Source organism: Furipterus horrens, unplaced genomic scaffold (assembly GCF_987537825.1).
Source record: "Furipterus horrens unplaced genomic scaffold, mFurHor1.1.pri manual_scaffold_4, whole genome shotgun sequence".
Lineage (NCBI taxonomy): Eukaryota > Metazoa > Chordata > Mammalia > Chiroptera > Furipteridae > Furipterus > Furipterus horrens.
Window position 1 is genome coordinate 162,427,806 of NW_028327174.1, and position 25,969 is coordinate 162,453,774.

The 25,969-nt window shown below is 37.3% G+C and overlaps 2 pseudogenes; both read left to right on the top strand.

Annotated features, from left to right (window-relative positions):
- Window positions 1–21,232: 21,232 nt before the first annotated feature.
- LOC150013194 (replication factor C subunit 5 pseudogene) lies at window positions 21,233–22,341 on the top strand (annotated as a pseudogene).
- An 817-nt stretch (window positions 22,342–23,158) lies between these two features.
- On the top strand, window positions 23,159–24,792 carry LOC150013195 (protein arginine N-methyltransferase 3 pseudogene; annotated as a pseudogene).
- Window positions 24,793–25,969: the final 1,177 nt, after the last annotated feature.

Consider the following 25,969-nt stretch of genomic DNA (forward strand, 5'->3'; position numbering starts at 1 on the left):
CTGGTGTTCCTGCTGAAATGAACTAGAATAGGATGCATCTGACCTTCAAAGAAATCTTCATACAGTATGGACTCAATGTGTGTGTGTGTGTGTGTGTGTGTGTGAAACAGAACTACTCTAGCTGGTCTCCTTCAAAGCTGATTTCTAAACAGTCAAGTAGAGGATTCTTTTTTGTCCAATACCATCTGTACCTTCAATACCTAGTTCTTATCCTGGAACTTGGAATTATGTGAGACTGATGACCTCCATCTCATATTCTTGCAGCCATTGACATCCTTCAGGTGCCCCCAACTGTAGGTAGGCAACTCACTCCACAGCAAATTTAAATTGACAGAAAGAGCATTGTAAAGTTTTAATCCTAGACATTTCACAATGAGAAATTCTGGCCTTTGTGAATGTCATCCAAAGGGCGACATGGTGCAATGAGAAAGGCTTGAGGTTTGAATCCTATCTCTCTAATTTACTACCTCAATCACTTTAATGATAACAATTGATTATTTGTAGCCTAACATTAAACCTCAAAACAACTGAATGCAGTAGGTTCTAGTCCCAAATCCCATCGCCACCTTACCAAGAAAAGAAATTTAGGGTAAGAGTCAACTTTCTTTCCAAGCTAGTTAATGATTGTTTCAACTCAAGGCAATGAAACTCAAGGCCCAACTTTTAATTTCAATGTCAGTTCCTTAGCCTTTCTAGTTTAGTTTGCTCATCTTAACCAAACAAATAATTTTTACCTCATCTGGTTGTTGAGGTAGCAGTACAATGAACATTAGCTATCTTTTATCTGGAATTGTGGAACCTCTTCAAGCTAAATCAATCTGAATTAAGATCTTCAGGAAAAACAAGGGAGCATTCTATGTAATGCCCTAAATTTAATCCCATTTCTCTAACTGATGAATAGCTTCCCAAAGACCTAAGTGTCCCATGGATATAGAATTGAGTCTCCCACAGAGAGCAAGATGCCTTGTTGGTCCTCAGCAACTTAAACACATTTGCCCTGAGTAATGGAAGACATTTAAAAGAGCACTTGCCACATTTTATTGACAATAGGTTTTCCCTTTACAAATAGAAACAACTATGTTCATTTACATATCTATCAACCTGAGACAGGTTAGCTGTGTATTAACTGCTGATGAGGAAAACGAAAGTCTAGAAAGGAGGCTGTCTTTATTTTCACAAAAGAGAGGAAATCTCACTCCTGCTTCCCACTGAGAAAAAATAATGAACAAAGAAAGTACAAAGGACCTAGAGTGACATTTGCTAAATCCCTTCTTCTTTTTCCATAATGAGTGGTCAACATCCAGTGACAATATTATGATGTTGATTTTTTAAAAAGCTGATGCATCATCAATTTTTATTTATTTTTTTCTCTGTTCTGAATATGTACTTTTAAAGGAATCATTGTTTTTTGATTCTCTCCCTAATTTTCATTTAACTAAGACACCATGGAGCTCCTTCTTCTTCTTCTTCTTCTTTTTCTTTTTTTGGGGGCTGATGTGTCATTGTGGATACAGTGTAGATAAGAATCCAAAGTAAGTGTTCAAAATTATCTGTATAAATGCCAGAGATATTTATTTCCTATTGTTGCTATATAAATCACCACACACTTAGTGGCTTAGAACAACCCAAACTTATTCTTGCATTTCTGGAGGTCAGAAGCCCAGAATCAGTTTCACAGGAATAAAGTCAGACTGTTGGTGGGGTTGGTTCCTTCTAGAGGCTCTGAGTGGAGAATCCACTTCCTTGCTTTTTTCAGTTGCTAGTAGCAACCCGTATTTAGCTTGGGGCCCTTTTCTCCATCTCTAAAGCCTGCTTCCATCATCACATCACCTTCTCCTCTGTAGTCAAGTGTTCCTCTGGCTACCTTTTTTAAAAAATAATTTTTGTTATTCTATTACAGTTGTCCCAATTTTTCCCTCTTTGCCCTCCTCCGCCCATCCCATGCCCAGCTCCCACAGTCAATTCTCACCCTGTTGTCCATGTCCCTGGATCATTTATACCTGTTCCTTGACCAGACCCAACCCCTTCTTTCTACCATTACCCCCCTCCTCCCTTCCCCTCTGGTCACTTTCAGTCTTTTCCTTGTTTCCAGGCCTGTGGTTCTATTTTCTTCATTAGTTTATTTTATTCATTAGATTCCTCTTATAGATGAGATCATATGGTATTTGTCTTTTACTGACTGGCTTATTTCACTTAGCCTAATACTCTCCAGTTCCATCCATGCCGTCACGAAAAGTAAGAGTTTCTTCTTTCTTTCTGCTGCATAGTATTCCATTGTGCAAATGTACTACAGTTTCTTGATCCACTCATTATTGATGGGCACTTAGGCTGTGTCCAGCACTTGGCTATTGTAAATAGCACCACTACGAACATTGGCGTGTATAAATGCTTTTGAATTGGTGATTCGTGATTCCTAGGGTATATTCCCAGCAGCGGAATTGCTGGGTCAAAAGGCTGTTCCATTTTTAGTTTTTGAGGAAATTCCATACTGTTTTCCACAGTGGCTGCACCAGTCTACATTCTCACCAATAGTGCACTAGGGTTCCCTTCTCTCCACACTTGTTTGTTGATTTATTAATGGTGACCATTTTGACAGGTGTGAGGCGATATCTCATTGTGGTTTTAATTTGCATATCTCTGATGGCTAGTGATGTTGAACATCTTTTCATAAGTCTATGGGCCCTCTGTATGTCCTCCTTGAAGAAGTATCTATTCAGATCCTTTGCTCATTTTTTAGTTGGGCCTTGTAGTATAGCTTGATATCAGGTATTGTGATTCCTCCTTCTTTGTTCTTCTTTCTCAAGATTGCTGAGGTTATTTTGGTCTTCTTTGGTTCCATATAAATTTTTGAAATATTTATTCTTGATCTGTGAAATATGCCATTTGTTTTTTAATAGAAATTGCATTGAACCTATAGATTGCTTTGGGTAGTATGGGCATTTCAATGATGTTAATTCTTCTAATCCATGAACATGGTATATGCTTCCATTTATTTGTATCTTCTATTTATTTTCTTCCATCTATTTGCTGCACACAGGGTCCCTCCCCAGCTTGCCTCAGCTCTCATTTTAAAAACATCTCTCCAGGCACTCCCACTGCAACACTGAGTCACAGTCCAGCTTTTCATACACACCTCCTCTCCAAAAAGCCAAAAGACTCTCATAGTTACGGCTCGCCATGGCCTGCCTCCTCTGTCCAACCCAGCTGTAGATGGAATCCCTCTCTCTCTGGCACTCTACCAGCTGGCATTTGTTGCTGCAGCTATGGGTATGCTCTTCATTGTGTGTGTGTGTGTGTGTGAATCTGACTTTGTATATCCGAGTCACTCCTGGCCCAGGTCTGGGGGTTCTGTGCCCTGGGAGGGGAGGGAGCTGCAAAGCTGGGATTTCTGACCAGGCTCTCCATGGCTGCAGGCACCACACATGGGGTACTTCCCCTTTAACCAATAAAATCTCCTTACTGCCTGTTGTGAAGTATCTTTTGTACTGCTTGGCTTCCAAACTTTATATCAGCTAAGATTCCGTTGGATGTTCAGTGTATTTTTCGAAAGATTGGCCACGTATCTGAGTTGGGTGCAATAGAAAGTGGACTCAGTGGACCTACTTGGCTATCGTCTTCTCTCCCCCCTCTGACTACCTCTTAATAAAGACACTTATGATAGGGCCCCAAGGATAATCCAGGGTAATGTCCCCATCTCAGTATCCTCAAGTTAATCACATTTGCAAAGTCCCGGTTGCCATATAAATTAACATTTACAGGTTCTGAGGATTTGGATGTTGACATTTGGGGAAGCCATTATTCTGTCTTCCACACAGACAAACTACTCATTACTTGGGGGCTTAAGTAGACCTCACCCAGATGACATGGAAATGATAAAACAACTTTTGGTTTGATGTCTTGATTTGTTGATCACAGTGAGTTTTATGGAGAACTCCAACTAAAAGAGCTGGCACTCATGATCGCAAGGCAAGAAAGACTAAAATAAAAGAAAAAGTAATGACTAAAATGGTTGATTTATACAGCTCAGATTAACTGTGTGCAAGATGATTTTGTATCTGTGAAGATCTTTTGCTTGCTCCCAGTCTCCCTCACTTTAATTGAAGACACACTCACTCAAAGCTAGTGGAAGCCAGCTTGTGTTGAAAGTCTTCAGAAGTACAAACCAAAAGATATTCAATGGACATGTGTTAGTTTTTCATTCAAATGGGTCCTTCTAGAATATTTTTCTTTTAGTTTTTGATACTAACATAATATGAAGAATCAAATATGAAAGTTGATTCAAAATAATCCCCTACAAAAGAAGCTCAGTTTTCCAGGAATAGCAAATTCCGGGAACTTGAGATGGGTCCTCAAATATCTTGAGCAAGTGTGTACAATCTGACTAGTCTGTAGAACAGCCATTAAAAGAGTGCTTAACCTGATTTAGGATGAACAATGCGATATTTGGCCTTGTTAGGAAGATGGAAATCTAGTACAAGAGAAATCCTCATGTGACTTTTGAGGTAAGAATTACATAATAGAGTTTGACCCTTCTAACATTAGGAACTCTTCGTTTAAGAGACAGAGGTTGCAGTGGGAAGGGGCAAGAGGATGGGGGAAAGGGAAAACTGACCTCAACAATCTCTAGGGATTTGAGAACCTTGGATCCACCCCTACATATTGAATGCAAAGAAATAGCAAGAAAAGACAAAAACAGCTGAGGATTACTGGTCCTCACTTCAATAAAAAGGCAGAGGTTTATACTAGTTGTAATACATGTGGATCTTCACATTTCAACATTTAAATGAAGTGTGTGTGTGTTGATATGAAATGTAAATATCAAGGTTTTGGGTGACAATACCTGATAACTCCTTTCCAAAATATTTAACATAGAGCAAGCTTTATTTAGTAAAATTATGCAGGAGGATATTTTATTTTTAAGATAATTTTTGACATGTGCTCAAGTGATACACATGTGCTCATCTAAAAGTTAACTTAAAGCTCCATTTTTCACTGTTGTCTTTACTGAGCATATGGGGAAATTGTTTTGTATTCCAAACAGTGTTCCCCTCTATAAGAGCATTGGATGGTGTACTTCATTAGTCTCAAGTTATGCTCCTAAAATACAAATTACATTTTTATAATTCAAATTGAATGTTAACAATCTCAAGGCCCCTACTCTGTAAAGAAATTAGTAGCAAGTGTGTTAAAAGCAGATCACATGTAGATTATACATTATTTTCAGTAACAGAAAATCTTAGGCACAAGAGGAATGAGTGATTGGCCCAAAAACATCAGCAGACAATTCTAGCACTAGGAACAGACATCAAGACTTTTGGCTTCCAGCCAGGACCACGAAAAATATACCAACTTCCATACCTAAAGCTGGACAATTAAAAAAAATTATTGACTGTAAATTTAACATGTAAAAAAAATTATTTAAGACTTTTTATCCTCTAAGGGGTTATATCAAACAGAAATTCTTTGGAAAATCACCTCAGTTGTGCACTTCATCATGTCCTATGTGATGCAGCCTTAGTTAATAAACATATTTTGTTCTGTTTTATTCTTTGATTAAGTCTCATCCAACTCTTCTCCCTGGCAGTCAGGGGAATCAAATCATCCATTCTGAATGGAGCACTGGATTTGCTACTTTTTAACTCAAGGATTAGATTTGCAATTGGGGAATCTTTGAGTAGCATCAAACCCACCCTAGAAAATTCTGTGATTAATTTCACTTATAAATTTAAAGGATTTTTCAGCTGTCTTCACCCTTAAACAAGGATTTACTGAAATATTGTCCTCCCCAGTGATGGAGATAATTCCTCATCCAGCAGGACTTCTGCTTTCCCAGAGGTAGATGGTTTGACCAAGGAGGATGAAATTAGCACACACACACACACAAAACATGCCATCTGAGACTTTCAGAAAATGAAGATCCAGGGGGAAATCTTAGAGCATAAATTACTTTGAGGTTTGTTTTTTTTTTCTCCCTCGGTCTTAGTTGGAGAGATTTGTGTTCTTCACATGCACAGCTGTGGAGTCTCTGGGGGGATTTCTTGCTCTTTTTCATTTTTGCATATCAGCCAAAAACCAAGTTCTAAGCATCAAATGTTGTACCCAATATAACATGTGTGGATTTTCTAAAGGATGCTAGACAGGAAACTGATTAAAATCCAAGGTGGATATTCTGACAGTTAGGCAGTACCATGTGTATGTAGAATGATGAGGGAAGAAATAACTGAACAGGTGGGATCCAGGGCTTTATTTTGTGACTCTGTTTGTTGTTATTGCTATTTGTTTGTTTAGTTCTCACTCTGGTTCTAATAATTTTTACAGACTTGGCCAAATTAATGGAACTTTTATTATCACAGTTATACTGGTGAGATAAATATTTGTTGTACAAATAAACCAACGAACAAATCTGAGATTAATCTTTGTTATTTGACCTTGGCCAAGTGATTTAGTCTAAACTCCTTATTTCTTTGTCTCATGATTTAGTCTAAGTAAGTTCTAAAATTTATTTTGGTTCCAAATATTAATAGTTAACATTTACAGATCACTTACTGTGGGTTGGGCACTGTTCTAAGCACTTCCCTGTACCAACTACATTATTTTTATTTTTAAGTTCTTTTTTTAAAGTATATTATATTGATTATGTTGTTACAGTAGTCCCAATGTTTTTCCCCTTTGCTCCCCTCTGCCCAGTACCACTCTTCCCCCTACAATCTCACCCCCCTTAGTTCATGTCCATGGGTTATGCATTTAAGTTCTTTGGCTTCACCCTTTACTATATTATTCTTAACTTCCCCCTGTCTATTTTGTGCCAACTAATTATGCTTCTTAATCCCTGCATCATTTCCCCATTTCTCCCCCCCCCCCAGCTGATAACCCTCCAAATGATCCCCATACCTATGATTCTGTTCCTATTCTGGTTTGCTTAGTTGGATTTAGCTTTTAGTTTTTAGATTCAGTTGTTGACAGTTGTGAGTTTGTTGTCATTTCAGTGTTCATAGTTTTGATCTTGTTTTTCTTAAATAAGTCTCTTTAAGATTTCATATAATAATGGTTTGGTGATAATAAACTCCTTTAGCTTTACCTTGTCTGGGAAGCACTTTGTCTGCCCTTCCATTCTACATGGTAGTTTTGCTGGATAGAGTAATCTTGGTTGTAGGTCCTTGCTTTTTATCATCTTGAGTACTTCTTGCCAGCCTCTTCTTGCCTGCAAAGTTTCTTTTTAGAAATCAACTCACAGTCTTACAGGCACCCCTTGTAGGGAACTCTTTGCTTTTCTCTCTCCGCTTTTAAGATTCTCTCTTTATCTTTAACCTTTGGCATTTTATGATGATGTGTCTTGGTGTGGTCCTCTTTGGGTCTAGCGTGTTTGGGACTCTCTGTGATTCCTGGACTTGTATGTCTATTTCCTTCACCAAATCTGGGAAGTTTTCCTTTACTAGTTTTTCACAGAAGCTTTCCATTTCTTGTTCTTCACTTTCTCCTTCTGGCACCTCTATGATTCAGATGTTGGCATGTTTAAAGTTGTTCCAGAGGTTCCTAAACCGCTTCTCATTTTTTTCAATTCCTGTTTCCTCATTCTGTATTGGTTGACTGTTTTTTTCTTCTTTATATTCCAAATCATTGATTTGAGCCCCAGTTTCCTTCCCTTCACCATTGGTTTCATGTGGATTTTCCTTCATTTCACTTAGTATAGCCTTCATGTCCTCCCTTATGCGTTTGCCATACTCAAGCTTATCTGTCAAGCCTGTGAGCATCTTTATCAAAGCGATTTGGATTTTCCATCTTCAAGGTTGGCTATCTCCTCTTCACTTAGGTCTCCCACTGGAAACTTGATCCTTTCCCCCTTTTGGGCCATAGTTCTCTGTCTCCTCATCTTGACAGGCTCCTGTGTTTTTTTGCCTCTGTCTTAGGTAGAACTATCATACCTGTAAAATTGTAGGGGGCAGAGCTTTAGGTATTTGTCAGTACAGGGCGACCTGTTTCACCATGTTGTGGCGCTGTGTGGTGGGGAGGGGTCAGAGAGGGAACAATGCCATTTGCTCAGCACTTGCCCCTTTTCCAGGCACTTTTCCCACTTCCATACGGGACTGGCACCTCTCTAGCTGTTGCTCTGGCCGTTATTCCCAGAGTGGGTGGGTCTGCGGACATTCTAGGACCATGGGGGCCCTTTAAACATGTGGACTCTGCTGAGAGACCAGCAGTTTCTTCCTCTGCCCCAACCCCCATTGGTTTGCATAGTCAGAAGCAATGAGGCTTGATTTTCCCTGGCCCTGGGACCATGAGCTGCACAGTTTGGTCAGGAGCTGGGAACACTCCCCAGGTGTCCCTCCACACTTTTTAAAATGTGTGACTGTGCTTTCCTCTGGCCTGCTGCTGCTGCCACCACCACACCACATCCTCTTTACGCGGGATCCACCCTGCCTACCTGTCTGGATGAGTATTTCTTTTTTATATCTTTGTTTGCTGGACTTCCATGCAGCTTGATTTTCTGGAACTTCTGGTTGTCTCTAGTTTTGAGGTAGTTGTATTCCTTCTTAGTTGTAGAGGAAGATGCAGCATGTCTGTCTAGGCCTCCATCTTGGCCAGAAGTCACCCAACCACTTTTAATCTTCACAAATACTTAGGAACTAAATGATAATATTAACTACATTTAATAGGCAAGGAAACTGAGGCGGAGAGGTTAAATAACCTCTACAATGTCATATAACTTGTAAGTGGCAGAATCAGAATTTAACTATAGGAATCACTCCAAACTGCGTGCTTTAACCACAATCTATACTGCTTTGCTAAAACGGTATGGGAAAAAAGTGAAAAGAGACTCTGTATGTACTACATCAATCTAGATCTTATCAAAATATAAATCTTTTGTCTTTATTAGCAAGGAATACATTGACTATATCTTTGAATTCCACCCCAATCTTAATGCTCTCTCCCTTCAAGGAAAAAACTAATCCTATCACTTGGTACCTATCCTTTAGATAATTTCTTAGTTGACACCACCTTTGGCTCTTTCTTATGCTGGGTCTCTGCACCTGGCTTGGAGTTGACAGGTGAGAAGGCATTGCTCTTCATTTGAAAGGAAGCAAGCAGAAAGTTGTGTGTTGTGCTTTGGGAGAGGCATAGAAATGTCCCCTATGTTAAATAGAAGTTCGATAAAAACCAGATCACACATTTTAATTAGTGTAATTAGAGGTGCTTATTTATAAAGGGACTATTTAAGTGGATTTTAAGGGAACCACAAGAATAATACACCAACCTAGAGTTAGTAGCAACACAGCTGCTACCACCCCCTTGGTGTGAAGGAAAGAACTGAAGGAAAGAACGTCATTAACAGAATCACAGAGAAGACAGTTGTTGAGCAGCCACCTCTGGGAACCGTGACCTTGGAGGAAGGTGCACAGCCAGCTTGAGGCCACCCTGTAGAGAAAGGACAAGGGCTAAATAAATACCTGACCTCATTTTTCTCCCTCTGATCATCTGGGAAGGCTCCCCACTGGCCAACCCCCCCAGAGAAAACCATTAGGCAGAGGAGTCAGTTTGTGTAATCCACACAGATTAGCCTCAGGGGGGAAGCAACTGGGGTGAAAAAGAATAGATAGTATAGGGGGAGAAGCAAATGAAGATACCTGGCAAATCTGTATCAAGCTGGTATTTCCAAGAGAGCTGTTGTGGGCCCAGGAGGTTAGGTTCACCCAGAAATACATTTTGAAATACAACAGGTAGCACCAAACTGTCTATCCAAATCCCAAGAGCCCTTAATACTTAACATGGCTTGGTTTTACCATCTTTTATTCACTAAGCATCTATTTTGTAAGTCATTTTAAAGGAATTCACTCCTTCGTGTTCTAGTATAAGACCTAGAAATTGAAATATTATATTTTTTCTTAAGATCATTGTTTAAAAATTCCAATTAAGTAACCAATGCAACTTTCATCTCAAACCCACCTTTCCAACAGACCCTCCACCAAATGACAGGATGTAGTCATTACTAGTTTTCTCATGAAAGTACTGAAAACTTTCAAAGAGAAAGAAACAATATTCTGCATTCCTGCGGCATCCATTAGCAAAGCAACTAGCAGCAGCTTCGTATCCTTTACATTCAAAGAACCTTTTCATCCTTTTATTAGTGATTCCCTTCATGATCTGTTCACAGTAGAGCAAAATTTGTTTTGTTCTGTTCTGTTCATTCATCCAATAAACTTTAAGGGAAAAAAAATTAGGTGACTGCCCAAGATCATGTAGTAGAATAAAGGTGGGAAGTGGAAGATATCTAGGAATCTGCTTAATGTTAAACAGCAATAGTTTAACATCAAGCAGCAACTTCTGGCTCTGATTTCAGGAATATGGCTAACAGAATGGCTTTTACTGATTCAGAAAACAAGTAGAATTATGTATAGCTAGAGAGCTCTTTAGTTATAGAGCTTGTATTAGTCAAAATAGGCCAAGGTATGCTGCACTAACAAGCAACTCTAACATCAGAGTGGTTAATACATACCCATATTCTGGGCCTGGCATCTTTTCAGGTCAGCCCCTTTCCAAATGGGGCGTCAGGGATCTAGGCAGTTTTAGTTCTGTAGTTATGTCATCCAGAACAGGTGATCTTCAGGTTGCCTGATGCAGCAGAGGAAGAGAGAGCTGGAGGTTTGCATTTAAATGCTTTAGTCTAGAAGACACATACCTCCCATTTAACAGTGGCGTTTGGTTAGAACTAGTCCCATGGCCCTGCCTATCTGTTAGAGCTGGAATATACGTCATAGGGATATTTGGTCAGAGGCAAATCTCTCTGCTACCATTTCATCTCCACATACTTATTCATGCAGCAGGGGGCTCCTGAAGTGGATGTGAGGGACCCCCTCAGACGTAAAAAGTATACTTTTTAGTAAATGAAGCTTGTTCTCTCTACCTTTGCTTGGAATGGAACTTCTTTACAGAAGTTTGTTAATGTAGTATTATCATTGAATCTTGTTCAGGGATGTAGCAAAAGCAAATATGATGTCATGGCAACAGCACAGGGTTGAGAATCAAATGCTATATCCTCAGCTCTATCATGTAACCTTGGGGCTGTTACTGATCTCTGAGCATCAGTTTTCTTATCTGTAAATGGAGATAAAAAGTTCTTCCCTTTAAGGATTAGTGTAAAAGCAAGGTGAAGGGTGTTTTGCTTTAGTCATAAAAGAGCCAGGAAAGGAGTTCTGAGAAGAAACCATTGATCAGAGAAATGCAGGTAATGAAGAATTCATGGATGAAGAGGGCTGGAAAATTATCTAAGAAAGGAAACCACCTTTGTGTTGGGAGAGACTGCAGGTAGGAGAATTGAAAGGAAGTCAGGTAAGAGTAGCGTGGAGAAGGAGCCTACACATGCACCTTGCAGGTTGTGATCTCTTAAGAAAGGAGAGAGGAAAGACCTTAATGGAGATTTCTTTGGTTTGAGATGGAGGGAATGACCTGGTCTGGCTTGTATTTTTAAAAGATTACTCAGGTTCTAGTGAGGAGAACCCATCAGAAGTAAAGAGACTGATCAAGAGGCCATGTGATCAGAAGGCCATGGGGTTACATCGACTGAGAGATAATAACAGTATAGATTAGCTGGGTGTGGAGGAAGAAATAGTTAGACAGAAGAAGACATTTAAAGGGATTTCGACAGGACTTGATAGCAAGTGGGATACAGAGTATTAGGAAGAAGGAGGTGTCAAGAATGGCTCCTAAGTTTCTGGCTTGCCTAATTGGATGGGTGCTACATCATTCCCTGAAATTAGCCCTGGAAGGGGATTGAGTTTGGGTTATAGGAGAAAGATGAAAAGTTCACTTGTGGAAGTACTGAATTTTAGTTTCTTTGAGCATTTCAAGTGGAGATAACAAGAAGAAACCTCTCTAATGTGTAAATGCTTGGTGTTGTTTCTGGCACATAGTGCAAAAAAAAGTCAGTGATAGTATTGTTGTAGTTATTATTATTGAAAGTCATGAGGCTTTCAGGGCCTTCCACAACCTGTGACCCATTTACCTGCCCACACTGAAATAGTGCTATTTGCTTTCAGGTATAACTTGTCATCTTATTTCCCTCTAGTCTATTTCTAACCCCATTATTTTATTTATTTTTATTTTTTTATCTTCACCCAAAGATATGTTTATTGATTTTAGAGAGAGAGGGAGGAAGAAAGAGAAAGGGTGAGAGAGAGAAACATCGATTGGTTGTCTTCCATATGCACCCTGACAGGGAGTCGATCCTGCAACCTAGGTGTGTGCTTTGACCAGGAATCAAACCTGCGACCTATTTTGGTGTATGAAATGGTGTTCCAACTGACTGAGCCACCTGGCCAATGCTCCAATCTACCCACTTTTTATGGTCTATTTTAGGTGTCATTTCCTCCATGCACAAAGTCTTTTCTTATTCCCTATTTCTAGCCTCTAAAATGCTGTAAAAATTTGTGATTCTCAAAATCTGGATTTTGGTATTATTCCAAATTGTGCTACTTTCTGACCAGAATCCTTTATCCTTCCAGCTGTCACACTCAGTTATCTTTTCTTAAACCAGTTTGGGATCTCTAGTTTCCATGTTCCCTCTATTTTGCCTATCAGCACCCCTCCCATCTTTCTTTTCTTCTCCATCCCTCATTTCAACCACATTCTTATCAATACTCCCAAGCAATTTTTTTTTACTTTTAGTCCTTTTTATTATAGATGTCTACCAAACTCTAACCCTGGACCAATTCAATCATCTACCACCTCCAGGATTTTATCTAGGTTTAGGATACCACTGGAGAAAATGATCCCACAATGAGGTCAGTACAATTGTAAATTTCTGTTATGGTTCCTACACAGAATTGGTTCCCTCACTACTATCAAGTGATTTTTTAGTTTTCCTAAATTTCCAACTCACAGACTCTTCACTCGCTAGCTGTCTGCAGAAGACTTTGCCTTCACAAGCAGAAAAAAACTCACTAAATAAAAGGCTCCAGATGGGGTCTGCTTTACTTTCTGATGCAAACTCATGAACATGTCTGAATCTAATCCCTATATTCCCTTAATTTTCTCAGTTCATAAGGAAGAAAGGGTCCCATTGTTATAAGGCTACTTATTATGTAAACTCCACTTTCTACTCAAAACACCACTTCCAGGAACTTGATTCTCTCTTCTGTTACCAGTATCTTCCTTTGGACTCGCTCCTTCCTATCATCATTTAAACATGCTCAATTGTCTCCAGCTTCAAGTCAAAACAAAAAGACTCCCTTGCACACACACACACACACACACACACACACACACACACACACCCTTGTAGTTGTGCATCTTTTCCCCTCTACTTCCTTTCCCCCATCCCAGACTCAGTTTTCATTTTATTTAATCTCTTGGAAATATTTGATTCAATCTCTGTACTTTGCTTTCATGATACAGGTTCACTTAGTTTTCCTTTGACCCTTCCAATCACTCCTTCTGCACGATGGTATCCTCCTTAAGTGCTGGTGTATTCTTTCTGAGGCCCTCTTCTCTTTATTTTCTCTGTACTCTCTTGAGGCAATCTTAATACATGGCTACAAATTACCACTTGTGTTGATGGTCCCAAGTGTGTAACAATCTCAAGCTCCAATTTCCCTCATGGGATTCAGATTCACATATTCAACCATATTCTGCATATCCCTAATTGGTTGTCCCACTTGCATCATATGTTTCTTATGATTATCATGTACTCATTGTTTTCTCTCAAACCCGCTCTATCTTCTGTATTCCCTATACCAATGAGTGGCAGTGCATTTTGCTTCAATGGAAATCTGGAGAGCACACTCTAGTGTCTAAGTTCCTTAAGGTAAGAATTAGAGTTTTCTACCAAAATCTAACCCTGACCGATTTATTCACCACTTTATATCCAGCACTTATGGCAATGCTTGACACATAGTATGGTCTCAGTGCATACTTAAGGAATGAATTAATTATTCTTTACTCTCTTTTATTCCTCATATTCAATAAATTACCAAGTTCTGTCAATTCTTCCTTCCAAATACTCTTTTAATCCTTATCATCATGGACACCAACCTAGTTCAGGCCATTATTATTGTTTTAATTGTCTCTTAATTGATTTCTTTGCCTTTAGTCTGTTCTCTGTAGCAGAGACTGCTAATTACACCCAATAGCCATACTCATTTCTTCCTTTTGGTAATGGAACTGAGCACCATGTCTCCCAGCTAGAGACCACAGATCCCAACCTCCCTGGCAGCTCCATATAGCCACTCCAAGCTACAATGTCACCTGACCAAATAAGTTCTGGTCAATAGCCTGGGAATAGAAATAAAGTATGTACCTTCCCCTTTATGCAGTCTGGATTGTAATGAGATGGTGGTGAGTCAAATTCAAACTTGCAGGTGAAAAGAGCACAGTAGGGAATGTAGGCACCACAGGCTGTAAGGACTGTTTGCCATGTCAAACTTTAAAGTGAGAGAAAAAGAAATATTTTTTTCCTGTGGAAGTTATGGTTATTTGGCTTCTGTGAAATCAACCAGACCAGTATCCTATTATTCCATTTTTCTTTCTCAGCCAGAATATTTTTTTCCTGTAATCTAGCTAAAAGGATGTTATTACATTGCAAACCTGACTAGGTCTTTGCCCCTTGTTGTATTTATTTTTGTAGCCTTCAGAGAGCTTAGTTACATGATTTTGTTTATAGCAAGAATTCACTAATATTGATAAATTATTAAGTTCATTTTCCTATGGTACCAAAATTACATAACTTAACATTTAATTGCATGCCACATCATGCATAATCAGATGAGATATCAGTTTCCTCAGCTTCTGAAATCACCTTAGATAGACTTCACCCCATCCCCAGCTCCATTATCTTATGACCAAAGAGTCAGCAATCTTTCTGATGAGACTTTTCTGCAAAGAATGAAATTTCTACATGTATCACTGACCACATTTAAAGCAAGGAAAGAATATAGATAGAAAGGTGGGGGAGGAGGAAGACAACAACACAGAACTCTGTTCAGTGAGAGGTAATAGAAATTCATTAGAAATTTATTTATACTTATTGGTGATGTAAGCTGTAGTTGTGACCATTACACATTAAGCCATAATAATGTGTTTAGGTGGTGCATTTCTGCTAGGAAGATGATCATTACAAATTTAGATTTCAATTTGGCTAATACATGTTGAGTCCCTAATATGTGCAAGGACGGTGTATATGAAAATCTCCTAAAGTAATTCAGTGTTTGAAGTTCGCTTGCCCTCCAGGGAGGGTTTCTAGATTACTTGAGGTTTGGAAGGATCTCCCAGAACAAGACCATATTTTTAAGTCCTTAAAATTAATCTTAACAAATTCTAATCAGCTCAAGTCTTAGAGTTGGGCTAAAATGGGGATAGTGTCGGAAACTCCATCAAGTTCAGAGTTACCTCCTCGCCCAAATGTACATTTTTAAAAGCTTTGCTATTTTTCTCCTAGTATGAAATATCTTAAACTTGATTATTCTGAGTTGTTAGTAAAACTCTATCATAAAGTCCCATCAATAATGCAGTTGTTTTTCACAAAGCACTCCATTATACTTGTCATTTGGATATAAAAGCCACATTTTTGTGTGACACAGAGAACAGATTGCCCCAGACAAGCAAAGGCACCTGGGCAACTGATGCCTTCAGCTGGGTTCTTGTAATTCCTCATTATTTTGTTCACTTAATCTTCTTGTTTTGTTTTTTTTTAATTCAAATTTTGCATCTCAAAGAAATTAACTAATCTAGAAGTTAAAAGGCGGTGAGGATCATTTAGAATCCAACATTTCTCCACCCCCTCCCACCCCCCAGATTGTAGGTGACAAGGCAGAGAACAAAGCAACAAGTTTTAAGGCAATGTAAAAAACCAGCATGCTTTTTAAAATTTAATCTCAGTTTTAAACCCACTAAATTTTGAAAATAGCTGTTAACATGAACAGAAGAAACACCTGAAGCCTTGAGGCAGAGTAGCTTTCTGGAAAAAAAAACACATTAATATTTCATGTAGAAGGAATTTTTCAAGGTACATATCAGTTCTTCAAACAAGTGAGATAGATCACATACACATCCACCACAGGTCTGTTGAGTTTCATCCAGGAGAATGGTGTCAGGAAAATTCTAAACTTTACACCCCTACTTCCTTGGTCAGCAAAAGCACTGTACTTTGAAAGACAAGGATATCTCCACATATGTAAAATGAAAGAAATAATAATAATAAAACTGCTAATGTTTCTTAAGTGCTTACTGTGTGTTGGGCTCTATATTAAGTACTTTATTTGAATTATTAATTTTTTAAAATAACATCAACCCTTTGAGATGGATGTTCTTGCCCTGTGAGGAAATGGAGGCCCAAAGAAGTTAATTGTTAATGTTGCACAGCTAGTAAGTGGCCAAGTAAGGATTTAAATGCAATTTTAAAAAATTAGCAGATTTTTAAGAGCAGTTGTAGATTCACAGCAAAATTGAGTGGAAAATACAAAGAGTTTCTATATAACCCCTGCCCTCACCCCTCATGCATAATGTTCCCCACTAGCAATATCTTCTACCAGAGTCATTTGTGATCATCAGTGAACCTCCATTGATACATCATTATCACCCAAAGTTCATAGTTTACATTAAGTTCATTCCTGGTCTTCTACATTATAAGGGTTTGAATAAATGTATAATGAGATATATCTATCATTACAGCATCATGCAAAATAGTTTCCCTGCCCTAAAAGTCCTCTGTGTTCTTCTATTCATCCCTCTCTTCCTCTAACTTCTAGCAACCACTGATATTTTTACTGTCTCCATAGTTTTGCCTTTTCTAGAAAGTCATAGAGTTGAAATCATAGCGTATGTAGCCTTTTCAGACTGGTTTCTTTCATTTAGTAATATGTGTTTAGTTTATCCATATCTTTTCATAGTTTGATAACTACTTTCTTTTTAGCTCTGAATAAGATTTCATTGTCTGCATGCACACTGTTTATCCATTCACCTACTGAAGAACATCTCAGCTGCTTCCAAGTTTTGACAATTCTGAATAAAGCTGCTATAAACATCTATGTGTAGAGGTTTGCATGGATGTAAGTTTTTAACTCCTTTGGATAAATATCAGGGAACATGATTGCTGGGTTATATGATAAGAAAATGTTTAGTTTTATAAGAAAATACCAAACTGTCTTCCAAAGTGGCTGTAACATTTTACAGTTCCATCAGAAATAATGAGAGTCCCTGTTGCTTCATATCTTCCCCACTATTTGGTGTTATCAGTGTTCTAGATGTTTACCTTTCTAATAGGTGTATTGTGATATCTCATAGTTTTAATTTATAACCCTTGATGGTATATGATATGGAGCATCTTTTTCATCTCTGTGTATATATATTTGTAAAGTGTCTATTCAGATATTTTGCCCATTTTTAAGTTGGATTGTTCATTGTCTTGTTGAGTTTTAAGAGTTCTATTTTGGATAACAGTTCTTTATCAGATATGTCTTCTGGAGCAGGCATTACAACTGATACCACAGAAATATAAAGGACTATATAAGACTACCATGAAAAATCATGTGCCAACAAATTGGATAGCTTATAAGAAATGAATAAATTCCTAGAAACATTCAACCTATCAAGACCACAATAAAGAAATAGAATATCTGACCTGTCCAATAATGAGTAAAGAGATTGAATCAGGAATTTAAAATATTCCAACAAAGAAAAGTCAGGACCAGATGGCTTCACTGGTTAATTCTATAAAATATTTAAAGAAGAATTAACAACAATCCTTCTCAAACTCTTCTAAAATTGAAGAGGAAGAAGCATTCCCAAACTCATTTTCTGAAATGAACATTATTCTGATACCAAAGCCAGCTAAGGACACTACAAGAATAGAAAACTACAAGCCAATATACCTGATGAACATAGATGCAAGACTCCTCAACTAATACTAACAAACCCAATTGAGCAGAACCAAACACCATTATCAAGTGTGATTTTTTTCCTTGGGCTGCAAAGAATACTCAACATATGCAGATCAATAACTGTGATGCATCATATTAACAGAATAAAGGATGAAATCATATGATCATCTCAGTAAATGCAGAGAAGGCATTTGACAAATAAAACATCTTTTCATAATAAAAAACTCAACAAATTGGGTATACAAGAAACATAACTCAACATGAAAAAGTCATGTATGACAAGCCCACAGCTGACATTATATTCAGTGGTGAAAGGTTGAAAGCTTTTTTTCTAACACCAGGAAAAAGGCCAGTATGTCCACTCTGCAATTCCTATTCAACATGTATTAGAAGGCCTAGCTAGAGCAATTAGTCAAGAAACAGAAATAAAAGGCATTTTAAATCAGAAAGAAAGAAGCAAAATTATCTTTGTTTGTAGATGATATGATCTTACACATTGAAAAACCAAAAGATTCCACCAAAAAAACCTTTTATAACCAATCAATAAATTCAGTAAAGTTGCAGAATACAAAATCAAAATACAGAAATTAGTTTTATTTCTACACACTAACTATCTGAAAAGTAGCTGAAGAAAGAAATCCCATTCACAATAGCATCAAAACCAATAAAATACTTAGGAATAAATTTAACCAAAGATATAAAAGATCTGCACAGTGAAAACTACAACACTGATGAAAGAAATCAAAAATGATACAAACAAATGGGAAGACATTTGGTGTTTTGTGAATCAAAATAATTAATATTGTTAAAATATCCATACTATCCAAAGCTATCTACATATTTAATGCATGCCTATAAAAATTCCAATGATATTTTCCCACAGAAATAGAAAAAACAATTCTAAAAATTGCATGGAACAACAACAATAACAAAAACCCTGAAAAGTTAAAGCAATACCAAGAAAGAAGAACAAAGCTGGAGGCATCACACTTCCTAATTTCAAACTATACTACAAGGCTACAGAGATCAAAACAGTATGGTACTGGAAAAAAAACGATACATATACAAAAAAAAAAAAAAAAAAAAACAAGAGTCCAGAAACAAACCCACACATATATTTGACAAGGGAGTCAAATGGGGAAAGGATCGTCTTTTCAGTAAATGGTATTGGAAACACTGGATCGCCACATGCAGAAGAATGAAATTGGACCCCTATCTTATACAATTCACAAAAATTAACTCAAAATGGATTATAAGCTCAAATGTAAGAACTGAAAACATTAACTTCCTAGAAGAAAAGAGCAAAAAAGTTCTTTGACATCAGTCTAATTTTTTTTTCCTTTTGCCTATTTTGAATTTAATTTAGTCTTTTTTTTCTAGTTTCCTAAAAAACTAGAGGCAGAAGCTTAGATTATTGATTTTAGATTTTTCTTCCTTTCTAATATGCAAGGTGGGGCAAAAATAAGTTTATAGTTGTCCATATGGAAAAGAATACAATAATTAATAAATAATAATACAAGAATAAACTCTGTGCTTCACGTACTCACAACTGTAAACCTACCTTTGCCCCACCCTGTATGCAGTCAATGCTTTATATAAATTTCCTGCAAAGCACTGTTTCACTGCAGTTCACAAATTTTGGTAAGCTGCATTTTCATTTTAATTTAGTTTTTAAATTTTTTAAATTTCTCTTAAGATATCTTCTTTAATTTATGTGTTTTTTAGAAATGTGTTTTTAATCTTTTGTATACTGGGAGTTTTCTAGCTATCTTTTGGTCATTGATTTCTAGTTAATACTAGTGTAGGCTGAGAGCATATGTTGTATAATTTCTATTATTTTAAGTTTGTTAAGGTGTGTTTTGTGGCCCAGAATGTGGTCTGTCTTGGTGAATGTTCCACATGAGCTTGAAAATATGTGTATTCTGTTGTTGTGGTATGGATTATTATATAGATGTCCATTATTCCTAGTTGGCAGATGCTGCTTTATTGATTTTTCTGATAAAGCAATGTTGAAATCTGGAACTTAATACTAAATTCACCTATTTTTATTTGCATTTCAATCAGTTTTTGGTTCATGTATTTTGAAGCTCCATTGTTAGGCAATGGAGGTTGTTCCCTTTATCAGTATTTAATGCCCTTCTTTATCCCTGATAATTTTCCTTGCTCTAAAGTCTTCTTTGTTTGAAATTAATATAGCTACATTAGCTTTCTTTTGATTAGTGTTGTCATAGTAAACACAATATGTTTTTAAATTCTCTTCTAACTTAAGAAAAATTAGTACTTGTTATAATTACTTCTGGTCTTATTTACTGGTCTTACTGTATATTTATTTGTATAAGGTAGTTATTATATAGTAATAATAATAAAAACTGATAAAGTATACCTAATATTTTTCCTCTGAACATTAAAAAGTAAACATTTTATTGGCTACTTGTATATACTTTTCATAGCCATTGTAGTAGGCAGAATAATGATCCTCCAGATATTTATGTCCTAATTTCTGGCACCTATGGCTATGTTATATGGTGAAAGGAACTTTGCAGATGTGATTAGGTTAAGGACTCTGAGTTAGGGAGATTATTTTGGATTATCTAATCAGCTCAGTCTTAAAAAATGGAGAACCATTCCTAGCTTTGATCAGAGAAAGATGTGAGTGGTTACAGAAGAATGTGGTGAGAGGGTGTAACATCGCTGGGGTTAAAAGTGGAGGGAAGGAGTCATGAGCCAAGGAATATGAGTAGCCCCTGGCAGCTGGTCCAAGCAAGAAATGGACTCTCTCCTAATAATGTACAAACTTCAGGGTATTTTTATTTTTAGGATTGTGTTATCCGGGCTATGCTTTGGTATTTTGCTCATATAATAGTCTTAAGGAGTTAGACCAGACAACTGAGAGGGCATAACACAAGATAGAAAGATACATTAAGTAACAGAACCTAGTATAGTTTAATTTTATAGCTACCTTAGTTTATGTCCTCTTTTGAGAAAAGTTTCTGGAGCCAAACTCAGAAGTGCCTTTTTTATTGTGTCCTGATAGATACGCAAAAGTCATGATAAATATTTGGAAGGTAACTATAGTAAAGTGGGGGCAGGACTTCTTTGAAGGCACAGAAATCAATTCCTTTAAGGCAGACTTCCTGAAAGGTTGCTCAGACACTTGACTATTAACAACAATATGCTTTAGCTATTAGTAATTAACTGTGACTCAAGAGATTGTTATATAGCCATGAAAATTATGATGCATAATCCTTTTTTTTAACAGATGTTCATACTATGTTGGTAGGAAAAGAAGATAACAGAACAGTATGGGAATATTAGTCAACTTTCATTTGGAAAATTTTGGAAGGATATCTACCAAAATATTTACAATGGCAGTCTCTGGGCAGGAAGCTTTTAGGAGAGGTATTTTCTGTTTGCCTATCAATATAACTTTTTTTTTTTTTTTTTTACAATGACTATGAGCTACTTGTACTACAAGAAGAACACACATTTCTAAACATATAAGTAACCCTAATGCGAACTCTTCAGAGTCATATTTCCATTAGCAGTTATGCTGGGGATATAACAATTCCTCTTGGAACCTTAGAGCTGGTCACCCCATGGTCTAGGTTGAAAAATACAAGCCACATTTATCATCAGGACATCCAGAAAACCATTAAAAAATTTATCAATTAGAACTGATTGCCCTACCTGCTTTTCAATGACCCTCCAGCCTATCTGAGCCTGTGTTTAGCAACTATACAAAGATATTTAAAAATTAGCACCTTGCAAGATGGAGGAATAGATACCATTCAGGAACCAATCCTGAGCTTTGCCAACACAAGACAATATTTAGGGAAGGCTTAAAATTAGAAGCTAATGCCATGACTCACAATGCTCAGAATGCCTGAGTGATTGAGAAATTTATGAAGAATATCATATTTTGCCTTATCTGTAACAATCTGTCAAAGATCATCTCTCCATTGCAATCCTGGTTTGAAGTTAATCCTTTGACCCCGTAACTCATTGTAAGATATGCCGTACAAGGAGAGAAAGCTGACATAAGTGAAGATGAATTGAAAGCACTTGTAATTCTTTCCAATGGAGATATGTGAAGGGCTCTGAACACTTTGCAGAGCTCCAAAATGGTTTTTGGGAGGGGAACCAGACAGATGCCACTTTAAGTCTGATTTTACCAACATTCTGGCCTGGATGTTGAATCAGAACCCCACGACAGCCTATAGAAATATTCGTTAACAGAGTTGACAACTCAAAAGAGGTTGGTATTACATGATATCATTTTCTGTACATAGAATTGACTTTCCGTTATTGGTTCAAATACTTTTATTGATCAAAATGGCAGACATTAAAACTTTCTTTTGCTACCATTGAGAAGAAGATTCAACTGAGTTCCTCTATTGCTGCTTTTAAATCACCAGCAACTCAATTGTTGCAGAGAATTACACTTCTAGCTACAATTCACAGGACCCAGCAGTAGTTGAAAACAAAAGATTCATTTATGTGATAGAACTATAATCACCCAAAAGTATTGAGGAGCAGAGTTCTAGGCTTTAGTTGGCAAAGTTTTTTAAAGTACAGCATTTATGGTATAGTAAAGATATAGAAAGCAAGATTTATGTACAAATATGTGATTGCACTGTTTATTTGTCTTTCTATAGGAAAAGCAACAACAACAAAAGCTTTTGTTAGTTTTGAGGCTTTTACTCCTTAGTTGCTTAGATAAAGAAAAAATGATCTAACCCGTTCTGTTTTAGAATATAAGACTTTCAAATCTAATATGGTCAAAGTTTCTTATGAACTCTTCAAAATTAAGTTTGAAAATACAGTCTTGGGCATTGTTTGTATTTATTTTGAAAAAGGTGTTATTAGTTTTGTGGCCAGAACTATTATATAATAAACTCATTTATAATTTTTATTTCCCTCCTTGATTTAGAAGAATTACTGGCAGACTCCTCATTGTGGTGTTAAAGGCAGACAAAAGAAAGTTGTATGTTAAGTATAAGATACAAGTAGCCTGTAGCCTTGCCTGTTGTGGCTCAGTGGTTTGGGCATCATCACACAAACCTGAAGGTCACTGGTTTGATTCCCATTCAGGGCATATGACTGGGTTGCAGGCCAGGTCCTCAGTTGGGGATGACAGGTGACCGTTTGATATTTCTCTCCCTCTCTTTCTCCCTCCCTTCCTCTCTCTCTAAAAATAAGTAAATAAAATATTTTTTAAAGAAAACACAACTAGGGGTCCCAGTCAAGAAAGTTCCGCGGTGTCTGCGCGCGCCTCTCATCCAGGTCCCCGCCCCCAGCACGTCGGGTTCCCAGGGCACCACAGCCATGTGCTCGTTAGCGTCCGGCGCTACCTGCGGCCGGGGCGCTGTGGAGGATGAGGAAGACCTACCAGACCTGTCGGACAGCGGTGACGAGGCCGCCTGGGAGGATGAGGACGATGCTGAGCTCCCCCACAACAAGCAGCAGACCCCCTGCCTGTTCTGTGACAGGTTATGTACCTCTGCTGAAGAAACTTTTTCACACTGTAAATTTGAGCACCAATTCAATATTGATACCATGGTCCATAAGCATGGACTTGAATTTTATGGATACGTTAAACTGATCAATTTTATTCGACTTCAGAATCCTACAGTTGAATATATGAATTCCATATACAACCCAGTGCCTTGGGAAAGAGAAGAGTATTTGAAGCCAGTATTAGAAGATGATCTTTTACTTCAGTTTGATGTCGAAGATCTTTATGAACCAATGTCAGTCCCATTCCTGTTCCCCAATGGACTCAGTGAAAATACTTCTGTTGTTGAAAAATTGAAACACATGGAAGCCAGGGCACTGTCTGCTGAAGCTGCATTAGCTAGAGCACGTGAGGATCTGCAAAAAATGAAACAATTTGCTCAGGATTTTGTGATGAATGATGTCAGAACCGGGTCGGCATCTACTACCATTGCAGACCTCCAGGAGGATGAGGATGAGGATGGTGTTTATTTCAGCTCATACGGGCATTTTGGGATATATGAAGAAATGCTAAAGGGCAAAATACGAACAGAAAGTTACCGAGACTTTGTATACCAAAATTCACATATCTTCAAAGACAAGGTAGTTTTGGATGTTGGTTCTGGAACTGGAATACTCTCTTTGTTTGCTGCTAAAGCTGGGGCAAAGAAGGTTCTTGGAGTTGATCAATCTGAAATCCTTTACCAGGCAATGGATATCATAAGACTAAATAAACTTGAAGATACCATCATACTAATTAAAGGAAAGATTGAAGAAGTTCGTCTTCCTGTAGAAAAAGTAGATGTTATTATATCCGAGTGGATGGGCTATTTTCTTCTTTTTGAGTCCATGTTAGATTCTGTTCTTTATGCAAAGAACAAATACTTGGCAAAAGGAGGATCGGTCTACCCTGATATTTGCACTATCAGCCTTGTGGCAGTAAGTGATGTGGATAAACATGCAGATAGAATTGCTTTCTGGGATGACGTTTATGGCTTCAACATGTCCTGCATGAAGAAAGCAGTTATTCCAGAAGCTGTTGTGTAAGTTGTAGATCCAAAGACTCTTATTTCAGACCCATGTAGTATTAAGCATATAGATTGCCATACGACATCTGTCTCAGATTTGGAGTTTTCTTCAGATTTTACCCTGAATATCACAGAGACATCCTTGTGCACGGCAATTGCTGGCTACTTTGACATATATTTTGAGAAGAATTGCCACAACAGGGTCATGTTCTCTACCGGCCCCCAGAGTGCCAAAACACACTGGAAACAAACAATATTTCTATTGGAAAAGCCATTTTCAGTTAAAGCAGGTGAATCCTTGAAAGGAAAGATCACAGTCCACAAGAATCAGAAAGATCCACGTTCTCTGATTATGGCCCTCACATTGAATAATTCAACTCAAACTTACGGTCTCCAGTGACAAAGCCATTTGCAGTTTTTATTGTGGGGTTGAGATGGGTAGTGAGTGGAGGTGCAGGAGTTTTATGTGAGTACGTGGATGATGGATCCTTTCCTCGTGAGTCTCAGTAGAACTGCGGTAGGAATCCAATGTAATTCAGCTAAAGAAGGGAATTCACTGATCCTAGTGGTCCACCTACATAATCCCGTTATTGGAAGTCTGGTCAGTGAGATTGAACCAAATGTGACCGCTACATTAAGTTTAGCTGTATTGAAAATCATTTAAATTGTGCTAAATTTGGAACAGAGATATAGTCTTTTCCTGTTTTTAAAGAGTTTCCTGCTAAAATTTTAAACAATAGTTATTACTTAGTTATTTGGTTAATGTTTTATTAAACTAGTAACTGCATCAGGCATTACACATTTTATTGCAGATTTCCTCTATTATCAGTATATAGATTAAAGACCAAGACTAAGGGACTAAAATAGCAAAAAGCAAATCACACAAATCATATTTGAAGACAGTTTAGTTGATTAATTCTGTAGTTCTCGTTTTGTAGCTTCTTCCTTTTTTGCAGATATTTAGCCATTAAGTTTTCTAGTACTGCCCAGGAAATCTAATTTCAATACGTTTATTCTAGGTTTCATAAAAGTTTTTAAAGATTGGGGTAAATATGTACTTATTTACTAATATAATACCTTCTTCAGACTACCTTTTTGTGCAAAGTTAAATGTGTAACTTAATATATCATTCTTTATAATTGTATCACTTACAGTTGACTCAGCTTGAAATGCAGAATAAAAAACATTAAAAAATGTAAAAAAAAAAAAAAAAAGAAAACACAACTAGTCTTCAAATGATACCATTTGATACTAATAATTATGCAAAAAGCACTTTAATACAAAATACTTGTGATAATAAGCCTGATTCAAAACTTGTAACTGTTGAAAATAAAGGGCATTTTGTACAAGCTTAGCATCTTGTTTTACAGTGATTATACTGCATTTATGTTAGTGTCTTCATAATTTTTTTAAAAAATCAGCTTTCTTGTTGTTTCTCTCATGTGTGACACTTCTTTCTTAAGGGAGGCAGTTATAAACAGGCTGTCTTACGTAGTACGCATCTCTATTCAGACCTTCCCAGTATGTAGATCACAGAATACCCTTTCTGGTAGTACTAAACTTGCCTTAGGAAGGTGTTTT